Source organism: Balaenoptera acutorostrata, chromosome 8, assembly GCF_949987535.1.
Source record: "Balaenoptera acutorostrata chromosome 8, mBalAcu1.1, whole genome shotgun sequence".
In the NCBI taxonomy this organism is placed as follows: domain Eukaryota; kingdom Metazoa; phylum Chordata; class Mammalia; order Artiodactyla; family Balaenopteridae; genus Balaenoptera; species Balaenoptera acutorostrata.
This window is the reverse complement of record NC_080071.1, coordinates 58195541-58208650: the sequence shown is the minus strand read 5'-3', so window position 1 is coordinate 58208650 and position 13110 is coordinate 58195541. Positions and strand designations below refer to the sequence as shown.

General features: G+C 35.9%; 1 protein-coding gene across 3 annotated transcripts in view; it reads left to right on the top strand.

Annotated features, from left to right (window-relative positions):
- The window catches only part of SATB2 (SATB homeobox 2), a 189916-nt gene that overhangs the window by 117906 nt on the left and 58900 nt on the right, over positions 1–13110 (top strand). The gene's annotated exons all lie outside the window — the stretch shown is intronic.

Here is a 13110-nt window from a genome sequence, read left to right as displayed (position 1 = left end):
GTGACTTCTCCTCCAGAGCTCTCTGCAGGATCGGGCTGAGGCTGGGACTTTGTTTGGATCTCCTCCCTTTTCTGACCTGCTTCTCCCACTCCTTCACCAGTTTCCCTCAGAAGCACTTCCTAAATAAATCACTTGCACAGGAATCTTTATCTCAGGATGTGCTTTTTATCCCAGATTATAGATCAAGGTCATTGCTAGTCTAATTGGCATTTGGTTATGCCATGGGATAGTAGTTTGAATAAAACTTATCTTCAGTTTTATACCTACTGCCTTCACAAATCTAAGGCAAGATGTTATTATGGGAATAGTGTAGAGGTTTTTATTGTACTACTTTGTTTTGAAAATATTATCAGTATTGTTCATAAATCATGAGCAAGATGTTGTTAAGGAAATAATATAGAATTGTATAGAATTTTTTACTGTACTACTTTCTCTTGAAAATATTATCATTATTGTTATTTTAAACTGAGTCCCCTGAATTCAGTGGGCTGATATTGATATTAGCCAGATTTACTTGTGGATATTGAATGTGGGGGGGGGGTTGGTTAGAGGGATGGGGGAGAGAGAGAGAAGGAATAAGACAGAAACAGACATTGAATATGTGGCCCTATGAGATCTTTCAAACTTGACTTAAAGCCATCCTTACTGAGTCTCAAAGATGAATTATGTGATTTATGTGTGTTTCAGAGTAACTTTGCTTCTCAGCCCTGCCGCATTGCCAGTGCTCTGTCAATGATGCAAATGGGTCTGTTAGGCTGATAATTTCAAGAAGTAATAGGACCAGTACTCTGTCAGGTTTTATTTTTTTGCATATTCATTTTTCCTTGCTTCTATCCCAAATTTATTTCAGTGTTGGCACACTTTCACTTGTCAGTCCTATGGACATGAAATAAGTTGCTTGGCTATTTACTGTGTTTACATCTTTGCATTTTGACAGTTTAATTATGAATCCTAACCTAAAGCATTCTTTTGCCCCTGTCACTTTATGGACTTAAAAAAAAATCAATCAGGGGCTTATGACTATATGAAAAGGTTTGTGACTATTTTACAAGGCTTAATATTGCCCAGGAATGGTTAGGGGATGTCCACTGACCTATAATAAGAATGGTTTCATGAAATATGTACAGTAAATCTTCCTTAATAGATAAACTATTCTCTAATTTATTTAAAAATCCAATGACCTACATATTCATATGTTCAGAAATCTCCCATTTACTAACATTATTTCTCCTTTGAGACCTTCCATCTGAGCAAATCTGTTAAATGAAGTAGAGGAAGCTTTGATTGAAACTAGGCTAAATCCATCGGAATGAATGCCCTGCCACGTGTGAATGGGAGCATTAGAATGCCAGCAAAGGGAAATGAGGTGTGATTCTCTGCCCCTGTCTGCACCACTATCCCCTTACCTTGAAGGTGGGGTTCAGGGAATATCCATACACAAAGAATTGGCATTAAGAGGTTTGTATTGCTTGAAAACGAGACTTTTGCCACATTCGTTATTTACACAGTGTAGTTATTTTTCTTTTTCCTCTAGCAGATTATGCCATAACTCAGAAAGTTCGGGTTCATTTTGTGTCTCAGGAAGCTCTCCTGAGCCAATTCTTAGAAACATGTTTTCAGTAGAAGCTCTTGTGTGTTTTGCAAAATGTGTTATTCTTCTGCAACAGAAAGGCCTCTAATTTGGTGTCTTGCTCCTTCTTTAGTTTGATGAAAAAGTCGCAAAAAGTTACACAATTTACAACCTTTTGTCAAAGGCCTTTTTTCAGAAAGCTGTTCATCTTGGTTTTACCTGATAGAGAAGAGGATTTTTTAAATCCTTTGGGAACTCATTTGGTTGACCTGTCCTTATTTGCCTACTTTTTATTTTTTATGAGACTTTGCAAAAAATCTGCTGTTTACCTATCAAAGCCACATCATTTGAAAAAACTTAAGGCCAGGGTCATAAATACAGCTCATGAAGTCACTCAGCAACCAGAGAATGTTTTCAACAGATTGGAAAATTAAATTGAATTATGTATCAGGAAAATTGGCAGTAAGGTCAACAGCTAGAAATGTAAATGTCTTTGTGTGAAATGACATGGACTTTGCTTTTATGCTTTATTGGCACTGTGTTTATAGTATTTGCCCACCCGTATTATTAAGGTTAAAAATGTCTAAGGACTTACTAAACATATTTCGAAGTGGCACAGTTAGGAAGAGATGTGTAGCAACAAAATGAAAATTTTAGCAACCAAAATATTTGGAAGTCTGAGCTTTTAGTGTGTTACCAGTTAGTTTTTTGGGGGTTGGGGGGATCTTCTCTTTTAACTTTGTGTTTGATTTATACATATTGTTAGCCAAAGGTAGGCATGATTTAATTACATGTACAGTTTATATTTGTAGAAAACTTGACCTCCAAGATATTTAGAATTCTTTCTCAGCTGACCTCTGGTCTCAAGTCATTACTTCTCAATATCCAGTAGAGATATAGGCACTCAGCAAGTCATACAGGAATAGAATACAATGTAAATCCAGGGGTCTTGACTCCATGGTCCAGTAAGCTGGTTATAAAATGACAAGGAAACCTGTGAGAAAAAGGAAGTCCTCCAGCTGAAAGATGGGCTGTAAATATGAAATGCTGCAGATCAGGCATGAACATGTTATTGGGTTTTGAAGCAAATAACATACCCTCTTTTGATTTCAGCATTAAATTAATAAAGTAGGAAAAGATGGCCCTGCAAGCTTCATAAAATAGGTACTCTTTCATTTCAGAATCACTGGCTTGAATTCATAGATTTAAAGATTGTAATAATATTAATATCTCCTAGGATAGCAGAGTTATTCAATGACTTAAGGATGGCCCTCTAGATAGTGGTCTCAATTTAGTCCTCCTTACATATAAAGACTATCATTAATTAGCACTTTTTAGGCAATTTCAGCCAAAAAGCGTGGGGGAGATGCTGGTTCTGTTTGTGCTTTGGGTAAAGAGAATGTTGATTCAGTAGCTGTCAGACGTATGCCACCCCTATTCCCATTCCTAAATCTAATTGAAATAGAGCATTTTATGTAAAAGAAAATATGAAGACTCCTTTTTCCCCGTCCTTCACAAAACTTGTACCGAAGAATCAGAGGAAAGAAATATGACAGCACACTCTTCTATCTATTCCTTTCATCCCTGATCAGTGTGCAAAGTCCTTAAAAATTAGTTGCTGAACTATTATAGAAAATTCAGGTTTTTCTACTTTACTCAAAAAGACTGCCTTTTGATGATGGTTTTATAAGTTTTTGTCACTATTCTCTAACAAGGAGTGATTGACTCATTTCACACAGATGAGGGGGTCTCCGTCCTAAATAAGGTATTTCACTTCTAGTGAGTGTGTCTCAGTAGAGACCTGCACTTTTAGTGGGAAAGCCTAGTTTTATTATTTAACTAGTTTCTCCAAGTCCTGGGTGATGTTTATAATTAAAGTAGAATTTTTATAGAAGAAATATAAGGAAACACTAGCTTTAGATTCCATTATTTATATGTTTTTCACCTTTGCTTATTCAAAGTAACTAGAAAATACATAAATGGTTCCTTTTTTGGCCATTGATTGAAATGATGACCATTTGGCCTGAGGTTAAGTGCATGTTTGTTCAAATAGAGTGAATTAAGTTTAAAGGCCAAAAATTCTGTGAGAAAAATATAACTGAATCACTTTGAAGTCAATTGGAAATTACAAGGTTGTTTAAATTCTATCTGCAAGTTTTGTGCCTAAAATTATTCATGTAGACAACAGTATTTACTTTCAAATTTCTCTGACTGCAACACCCAGTAAGAAGTAATTTTTACATCATGAGCTAGTACACATACACACACTCACACATTTGTTCACATATGTATGTATGTCTGTTTTGAGTTCTATCTCATTTCCAACTGTATCTTTATCTGTCTGTATATTTATTCATGAAAGAAAAAAAAAGCCTTCATGAAACAATACGTGTATGAAGCACTGTGGTAATTTCTAATCTATTTAATTGCATTTTGTTATAAAAAACTAGTTATGATATGCTAAATTAATTTTATCATCCACTAATAATTGTGACCCATGCTTCAACAATGATGCAGATTAAGGCTGATTTTAAAAGTTACTTAAGGAAGGAAAGTGGTTTTACTTCCTTGAAGTATAAATGAATATCTTAGTTTAGTGCTGTCCTGAATGTCCATATGGTCATTTTGCTTTAGATAATTTATTAAATCTTGTTTTACATTCTCCTCTATCCCAAATAATTTTAACTATTATACTTCCTAAAAATTTTTTTTTAATATTTTCTGTGTTCTGTATGGGAAGACATCTAGCAAAATATAAGTGGAGGGCCTTGAATATTTGAAGTTGCAAATTTAATATAAGAAATGTACTTTGATGTTAGTTCTGTCTTTATTTATCCATTCATTTGACAAATATTTATTAAGCATTCAGAGACTATGCTAGGGTTATAATCAGGGCGAACAGTTATTGAACATTTAACACATATAGGGTACAGTTATAAGCTCTCTAGGGAATCCTATGAGGGAAGTGCAATTATTATCTCAATTTTACAGGTGAGGAAACTGTGCCATAGGGAGATTAATTAATCCTTGTCCAGTTGAAGCCCAGTTTTGAGCCCGGCAATTCTAACTTCAGAACTCATACTCATATCCCCTTTTTTCTCAATCACTTCTGTTATCATAGAGCAGAAAGACACAGTCCCTCCTTCAAGGAGGTACGAGGAATAGACAGACTTTTAAACCAGTAATCCCACTGTGGTACGATAAGTACTGTAATATGTTGCATGTACTGTGTAAGAACAGATGCTTTTGACCCTGGAGGTGATTGAAGCTAAGGCGGAAAATGTTCAGCAAGAAAAAATAATGTTCTATAATTATTTCAGGACGGAGTCAACTCATATGTTAATAGACTGCTTTTCTTCTTATATCTGAATGCATTTGATACATTTGAGATATAAATATGCAATAAATGTATGTTTTTGTTTTGTTTTGTTTTTGAAAGTACTATTTTTGCCAATGTTTTGACAAAGTAGCCAAAGCTAGTAAATTTTTTGGAAGTTTGCCAACAGTTGTTTCACAGAATACTCATGGAAACTAGGAATAACCAGGGCCCAGCACTTTGTGAATTCAATAGTCATGGTGCCAGGTACTTGAGGTGTTAGTAGAAACCATGTATGTGCCCAGAGCTGAGAACACCACTGGTAAATGTTTCCAAAAGGAACCTGTTCAGTTCTGTATTTGCTTTTGCTTTTTGGTGCTAATGTGTTTAGAAAATTTTGACTTAGATTGTGCACCATCCCCCATTCCAGTACGTATAAGACTTCCTAGAGATAAGAAGGGAAGGAAGAAAATGACATAGGACTGTTTATTTAATTGCATCTATCGTTGTATAGATTAGGTAGGTAAAAAGTAGTAAAGTTGCCAGGAATCTGGTTTTGGCTAAGTTCCTCCATGGTGCATGCTGAAGTGTGGCTTGGACAAGGGGATTGCAGTTAAGAAAGCACAGACTGCTTTGGTTTCAAGAATGTTCTGTTGCACCTACTAACTTTGCTTTGCATGCTTACAGTATTCTGATGTGTCAGATGGCACAAGCGAAGTTTTATTATATATACTAGAAAGAAACCTGTCTGTGAGGGAAGTGTTTCATTTAATAAATTGTAGGTTTGGGGTACATGGAATATTTGTTCTAAAGTGGAGTTTGCATGGCACAAAATTTCAGTATTTATTATCTTATCGTTGTCAATAGGTTGTATGAGAAGATCTTGAGTTATTGTGAGTTAGGCTTTTAACATGTGGTCCATCAGGGCCTGCTGCTGACTGTTTAGCAAAGATGGGACTCCCACTTCCAGAAAAATGAGAAATATGCATTTGATGCTTTCTTAGGGCCCTATATTCCTGTATATCCTCAACTAACCACTAAGCACAAAATGTACAGATTCTCCTCCCAAGGAGTTTACTATATGATGGGAGAAAGAGGTTTTATAGTTACACAATGTAAAGATGGTAAGTGTCATAAATGTGAAATAGAACTAGTGCCATCTCCCTTCAAAGGAGGGAGAAAGTATTGCCAACTGCAGTGTATATACATATACAGATATATACATAGTCTTTTAGTGCATTACAGAATACATCTCTACAGCAGCAACATTTGTCTGCAAATGTTACTTTTGTATATGCATTTATATTTGCAGAGTACATTAATTCCCTTTAGATGCTCAATTCTATCTACCCCCATGGTACAAAAGTGCTATATGCATAGGCTGTCTTTTCTAATAAAGAAATATTATAGTAAAAGAGAGATTTTTATTAAACTAATGCAATAACAACATTTTCTTTGAGGATTTAACACATCATTTTTAATAATAAAAATCAAATTGTCATTGTTGTGCCCTGTATACCTTTTATTCAAATCAGACTAAGTACTCTGGCTTCATGGCTAAGCGGTACTCTAGGGGGTGATGGGGGAGGTGAGTATTTTTTAGCATAACACAAATGAATTTCAGCAGTCAGCTTTGTAATGGGGTTGTAGATTATGAATATGGGACCCAGGGAAACCTGTTTATATTTGTGAGCAGAGGAGAACATGCCTCTCAGGAACGTCTAGAAGGAAATGAGACTGGAGGTTAGGAGAGAACTGATTCCGTTAGGTCAGCTTTCAGGTGGTAGGATGTCAATACTCTCTTCAGCCAAGAGCTGAGTTCACAGCTTCAACTAACTGTGCATTATTAACCACTGAAACTGAAGAGTTCACTTTGTACAATTAGGCTAAGAATTTGGAATCACCTGGTTTTCATAAGAGGATACCATTTTTTGGCTCTCATGTCAGCTGGAACCAGACATTTCAGAATTGTATAAAGTTAAGGCTAACCAATAAGCATGCAAAAGGGGTGGTGAAACGTGAAGAGTACCTTCAGAGGGAACTCTGATAGATAGACATGTGATAGACAGGTCATTCTCAGTGGCAGGATGTGAGGTTAGCCCATATGGGTGCCAAGGCCGCTTCCACCTCTGACCCTCTGTAATTTTAATCTGTAAAATGGGGGTATATGTGCCTTTGAAACTTGATTGGTTAGGACATCATTTGTTTTAAGCAAATGATGAGCTAAAATGTATTTTCATACTCACTACTACAAAGTAAATATGTTTCAACCCATACACCCTTAAAGAGATGTAACTTGATTTCTGAAAAGGAAAGCTTATATACTTTATCAATACATCCAACAATTAATAATTAAAATACATTATAAAGGAATAGGGCTAATTTTCTCTAAAATAACTAGTCCAAATGATTCTGTAGAAGTGGCAAGCATATATTTTTCCCTTTGGCATTGCAATCAGTAGTACATATAAGCTTTCTTTGGGATTTATATGACATTCTAATATCTATCTTTGTTTGGGTTGGAACCTAACACTCTCAAACTATGATATGCTATGTATGTTATATGATATATGAGTATTTCAGAGGTTAACTTCAAAAGTTTATGTTAGAATAAATATGTGAACAGAAATATAATTTACAGAAATGAAAATAGTCTCCGGCTAGTTTGAGGCTTTTTCCAAAGAATAGCACTGGGGTTTGGCTGGGCCAGTTTTTTCAATACACACCTGGTGTATATCACTTTAAAAAGTAAATTATGCCTCATTAAATTACAATTAAATGGAATCATGATCATTTGTTTTTCTGGAAGGAAGATGTTTTGCATATTGAAAGCCTAATTTGTTGCAGGTGACAAAGAGGCTGAACAGATTATCTAATATCACTTCATTTTGGGGGTAGTGTTTGCTGGTTAGTTTGTGTATACTCCAGTAGTTCTGAATTATATTAATGTGGACTGTATTATTTTCACTTCAAAAAGTCTTCTACCACTTTATCAGTTTTTGCACTTTTTTTTTTTTTAAGCTTTTAAGGAAACAGAAACTTCTCTTGGTATTCTGGATTAATCATGCTCTTTCTTTTTCTTCAAGTGTTCTAATACTGTCCGGTCCCTCATTCGCCCTCCCCCTTCGCCTGGTCTCATCACTGTCTCTATGTCTATGCATTATGCACATTTTGAATCCCCGCCAAGTTAAATACCACCTCTTCCAAAACGTTTTCCCTGAGTCTTGCGATTGGCAATACTTTCACCCTCTTTTGAACTGAGATGGTACTAGTTCTGTCTGAAATTTATGACACTTATATTTCACATTGTGCTTCTGTAAACCATTGTATAGTAAACTCCTTGGCAGCAGAATCTATGTCTTATTAATCTTTCCATTCTTTTATGAGCTTTGTACCAAGTTGTAAATAGGGAGTGAATTACTAGACTGATCTGTCATTTTTTGGCAATAGGCGTATTGAATTTGGGGGTTCTCTAGATAATCAATGGGAGACATAACCTAATCGTAGAGAATTACAAATGTCTAGGAAGTATGAAGAAGAGATATCTGTTAAAATCTAGTCAGTAATGATCTTCAGTGACCTCTCCTCGAGTGACCTGGGAGGTCTGATGGGCTCAGGCTCAGATTCCTAAAACCTGGCCCAGGCTTGGGTTCTCTTCTTGCTCTCTTAAAGGATTTAAGAGGATTTAAGGGCCGATCAAAGGCAGTTTCTCACCCGTCCCAGACGAAGCCTCAAGGGCTAGTACAGAAACTTGGAAGTAAATTTTATAGAGCCAGTCATGGTAATGTTTCCCAAATATTTCTGAGTATCAGCATGTATTTTACACACTAACGATTTGGAGCAAACTATATACATTGTTGAAGGAATATGAAAATCATAATAATAAGAAAAGCTCTTCAAATAAGAAAGCTCTTCAACAGAAATTGCAGATTCAGAAACTCTAAGGTCATTTAAGATGTCACAAATATTATTAAAATACTAGTAATAATAAGCATAGCAATTTTTTATTTAAAAAATTAGCCCTAGTTCTTTTTTTTTTTTTGCCACATCACGTGGCTCGTGGGATCTTAGTTCCCCCATCAGGGCTTGAACCTGCACCCTCAGCAGTGAAAGAGCCAAGTCCTTACCCCTGGACCACCAGGGAATTCCCAGCCCCAGTTCTTTGTTTTGTCTGTAGAGATAGCCTATATTAGCAATGAAACTAGATGGCATTATATTATCTCTTGTGCTTTGAATTATTTTGCTTTTATTGAATTTTTCTGCCAACCTCATGTATTCTTTGCTGGTGCTGGAAATAATATGGAGCTTACAAAATCCTCCATTAAAAAGACTAGGGAGAAGGCCAATTTGAGGCTCTTTTTGCCCAACTCCCTTCTTTTTTCAGTGACCTGTAACCCAAGAGCTCTGGTAGAAGGTGCCTTTCTACCCTGTGCAGAGGACTGTTCTACTCCTTTTCAGTCAACATGTTTCCTGGTCTTACACAACCTCAGCTAACACCATGGAGAGAATTGTTTATAATCTCTCCCTTGAGAAGGCTCTGTTGCCTATGATGAGGAAAATACTTAATGACCACTTTACTGAATACTTGCAATATGTTTTAATAAGATTACTGATATGAAATTTTAATAAGCAATATCCTGGTTAATTTATTAATTTCCCTCAATTTTCACATTCTCAATATTCATGACCTTTCTATTCATAAAAGTACATCTTTTTTTCAGCGCCCAGGTGCCATGCCGTGTTCTCTATATCTCAGGCTGCATAATGGGAATGTCCAAGTGACACCTCCTGCCTGGCTGGTTGATAATTAAATGCCAGACAGCATAGTAGCAAGGGCTTTAGAAATATTTATGCAAGATAAATTATTAATTTATGTTCTATTCAAGACAGTTTCAATATGATAAACATTTACTTATCTTGATAATTAGATGGGGTGATTTGTGGTATATTTAAGTTATGCTGTACATTTTTCTTCTGATCTGTTTCCCCTATGATGATTTTAAACTAACTAAATAAAACGTGCTTTACATTTATGTGCCTGCAGAATTTTGACTATGTTTTTAAAAATCCCTGCTTAAGTCATTAAAAGCACGTAACCAAATGAAGAAGGCTCAACAAGACAACTAAAACTCTTCTTGTACCCACCAGTTAGCCACTTGTTATTGAAAATGTCTGCGGTGAAAAGAATCTGCTTTGGGACCAGGGTTACACAGATGAGACTTTAAGTAAATAATTCAGAACAGTGTTCTCATTCTCTGGGGCAGCAATGGCCACCTTGTTGGTTTGAGACTTTATCTTCAATTAGGCGAATAAAACAGAGGCAGCAGTCTATTCCACCAACCCCTTAAAATACAAATATTGTGTCTCATTCACTTCAGAAGTGATGCTGATGCGCTGTCATTTACAAGGATGCTTTGTCTTGATTTTTCTTAGAGATGGATTCATTTCCCTGTAAGGTTGTCCAACATGTAAAAAATGCAGGGGAAGGAACTCCACAATTTCAATGTGGGAAAAAAAGGTAAACCAAGCTGAACAAAAAAATAAATAAAAGAACTCTGTCCTTAGGAGGGATTTTGTTTTCTATTGATTAGGAATAAACAGACTTACAATTTTGAACCTGGTCCATTAGAACAATATTTTTTGGTTTTTCAGTGTTTTGTATGGAAGATCTTGGCCATAGTGTCCTCCACAATTTGTGAAAATACTTTCACGGAAGAAAGAGTTTACAGACTTCGCCTTTGAGAGATCTTAAGTATAATCATATAACCAGGATAAAGAATATATCCATGTAGATCCTAAAACTTTTCCAGATTTGGTAGTCTGACATTTAGTAAAATGCTAAAGTTACTTATGAGAGAGAGAAAAAGACAGAGAGAAGGGGAGTGGGTACCAACTTGTCCTTCATGTGCAAAGTTCATTGTTAAAGAAAGCTCAGAAAATATCAATCTTAGTATCTTATTAGTATTGGAAATTGGTATTGATCGTCTTTTATGCTTTAATTTTTTATTTAATTTTAATTTTTAAATTTTATTGAAATATAGTTGATTTACAATGTCATGTTAGTTTCTGGTATGCAGCAAAATGATTCAGATATATATATATTCTTTTTTCATATTCTTTTCCATTATGGTTTATTACAAGCTATTGAATATAGTTCCCTGTGCTATACAGTAGGACCTTGTTGTTTATCTGTTTTATATATAGTAGTTTGTATCTGCTAATACCAAACTTCCTCCCCTGCCCTTTCCCCTTTGATAACCATAAGTTTGTTTTCTATGTCTGTGAGTCTGTTTCTGTTTTGTGAATAAGTTCATTTGTATCATATTTTAGATTCCACATATAAGTGATATCATATGATATTTGTCTTTCTCTGTCAGACTTACTTCATTTAGTATGACAATCTCTAGGTCCATCCATGTTGGTGCAAATGGCATTATTTCATTCTTTTTTATGGCTGTGTAGTATTCCATTGTATATGTAGGAAATTGGTATTGATTTTAAATTCACATCCCTCTTTCTTTTGCACATATTAATTTGGAGAATTTTGTCTTAGAAACAAATTTGTCATTAATATTTCAGGTTGCTTAGCCCAAGTGGAAAGTAGGATAACTTAAGGCAGAGCTGACTTTTAATTTCAGAAAGAGAATTAATACTTAGATTGTATAACATTTTCTGGAAGACAAGTGTCTCACTTGTTGCTTCTTTCTGAAAGCATGACAAGAAATCAAGATTTTCTTAGAATCATTTCAGCAGTAGGGTAGTTTTATATACATGCCCTACCTTGACCTTTCCTTGGACACTCACACACACAGACACACACTTGTTAACATTTTTTTCTAGCTTCATTGTATGGCATATTATAGTCTCATTTGTAAAGACTTATCAAAGTAATGACAACCAAACTGGCAAGAGGTATCAGATGGCATGCCTCTTGTAGGTTCCTTATAGTAAAATTGTCTTACATGATGTTTTGGGTGGTGATTACTCCCGAAGCTGATAACTGTGTGATGCACATTCCTGTAAGTGGCATTTGCTTCACTATATTGTAATGCATTATTTTTTTAAACAAAAAACCGTCTACCTTACCCTGAGGATTTTTGGCCAACTAGAGATGGTATATTTCTTTGGTATCCAATGCCTTTTTGGCCTATTGGCCAAATACGACCTATTTAGCCATCTATTACAAATCTGGTAGTGTTTCTTTGCATTAATATCCCCTAAGTGGAAATGCCTTTGGCATCTACTTTTACGATTTGGGGTTATCCCCATCTGTTGTAAGATACAGAGGTTAACATCTTAGCTTTTTCTGGGGGATAATCCTAGGCCCTGATCTCATCCTGCCCTGAAAAGGGATGTTAGCTGGGAATGTAAAGTGATGCCTCTGTGTGATAATCTAACAAGTGTGCAGAATGGAAATGGATCTGCTTTTGCCCCAAGTACTGCAGTGTTCTAACTCAGGTCTCTAGCCTTTTTTTTTGCGTCTGTACTACTTTTCTTTAGACTTGTCAACATTTTTCTTTTCTTTGTGAATTCTCTGTCAGCAGAGCACATGAAAACACCAGTTTTTTTAATGTAAAGCATTCTATTTGGATGGTTCACACAATCAGAAAGTATCAGAGCTTATCCTGGCATTCTCTGAGGTGCGCTGTGGCCTGTTACCGGATGTGACTATACTTCCGTTGCTTTAATGGTGGGATTGGAGCGTCCTCATGAGGGCATCTCATAAAAAGGTTTGGGTGCCCTCTAGTACATATGCAAGGAAACCTATTATGTGTGTGGATTGGGAAGTTAATAGAGGCCAAGTTATAGCCATTTGCTTTGTGTCTTTTTTTTTCTTCTTCTTCTTGCCATAAGAAACATCTATATTGAAAACAGTGGCCGGTCACACAGAAATTCAGCCAAACTTTTTTTTTTAAGTCGATGTAAATCTCCCATGCTGTTTAAATGTCGGAACTAAATTTACCAAACTTGGCAGATTTGTAAAGCTGAGCAGGACTGCCAAGTGTTCCCAGTTTCAAGCAGAGAGAGTTCTAACAGTTCCTGAAATACTTGTAGGAGGCACCTGGTGGTAATTGCAGTTTCACAATTCTTCTGAGCGCCTACCTTGCTAGCTGGCATCTCTGTACACTGATGATTATTACAGTGATGATAAAGTGTCAGAATAGAATGTTCCAAAATAAGGCACAGCCCCCAGAGAGCAAGCACGTTCCCACCAAATCTTCCT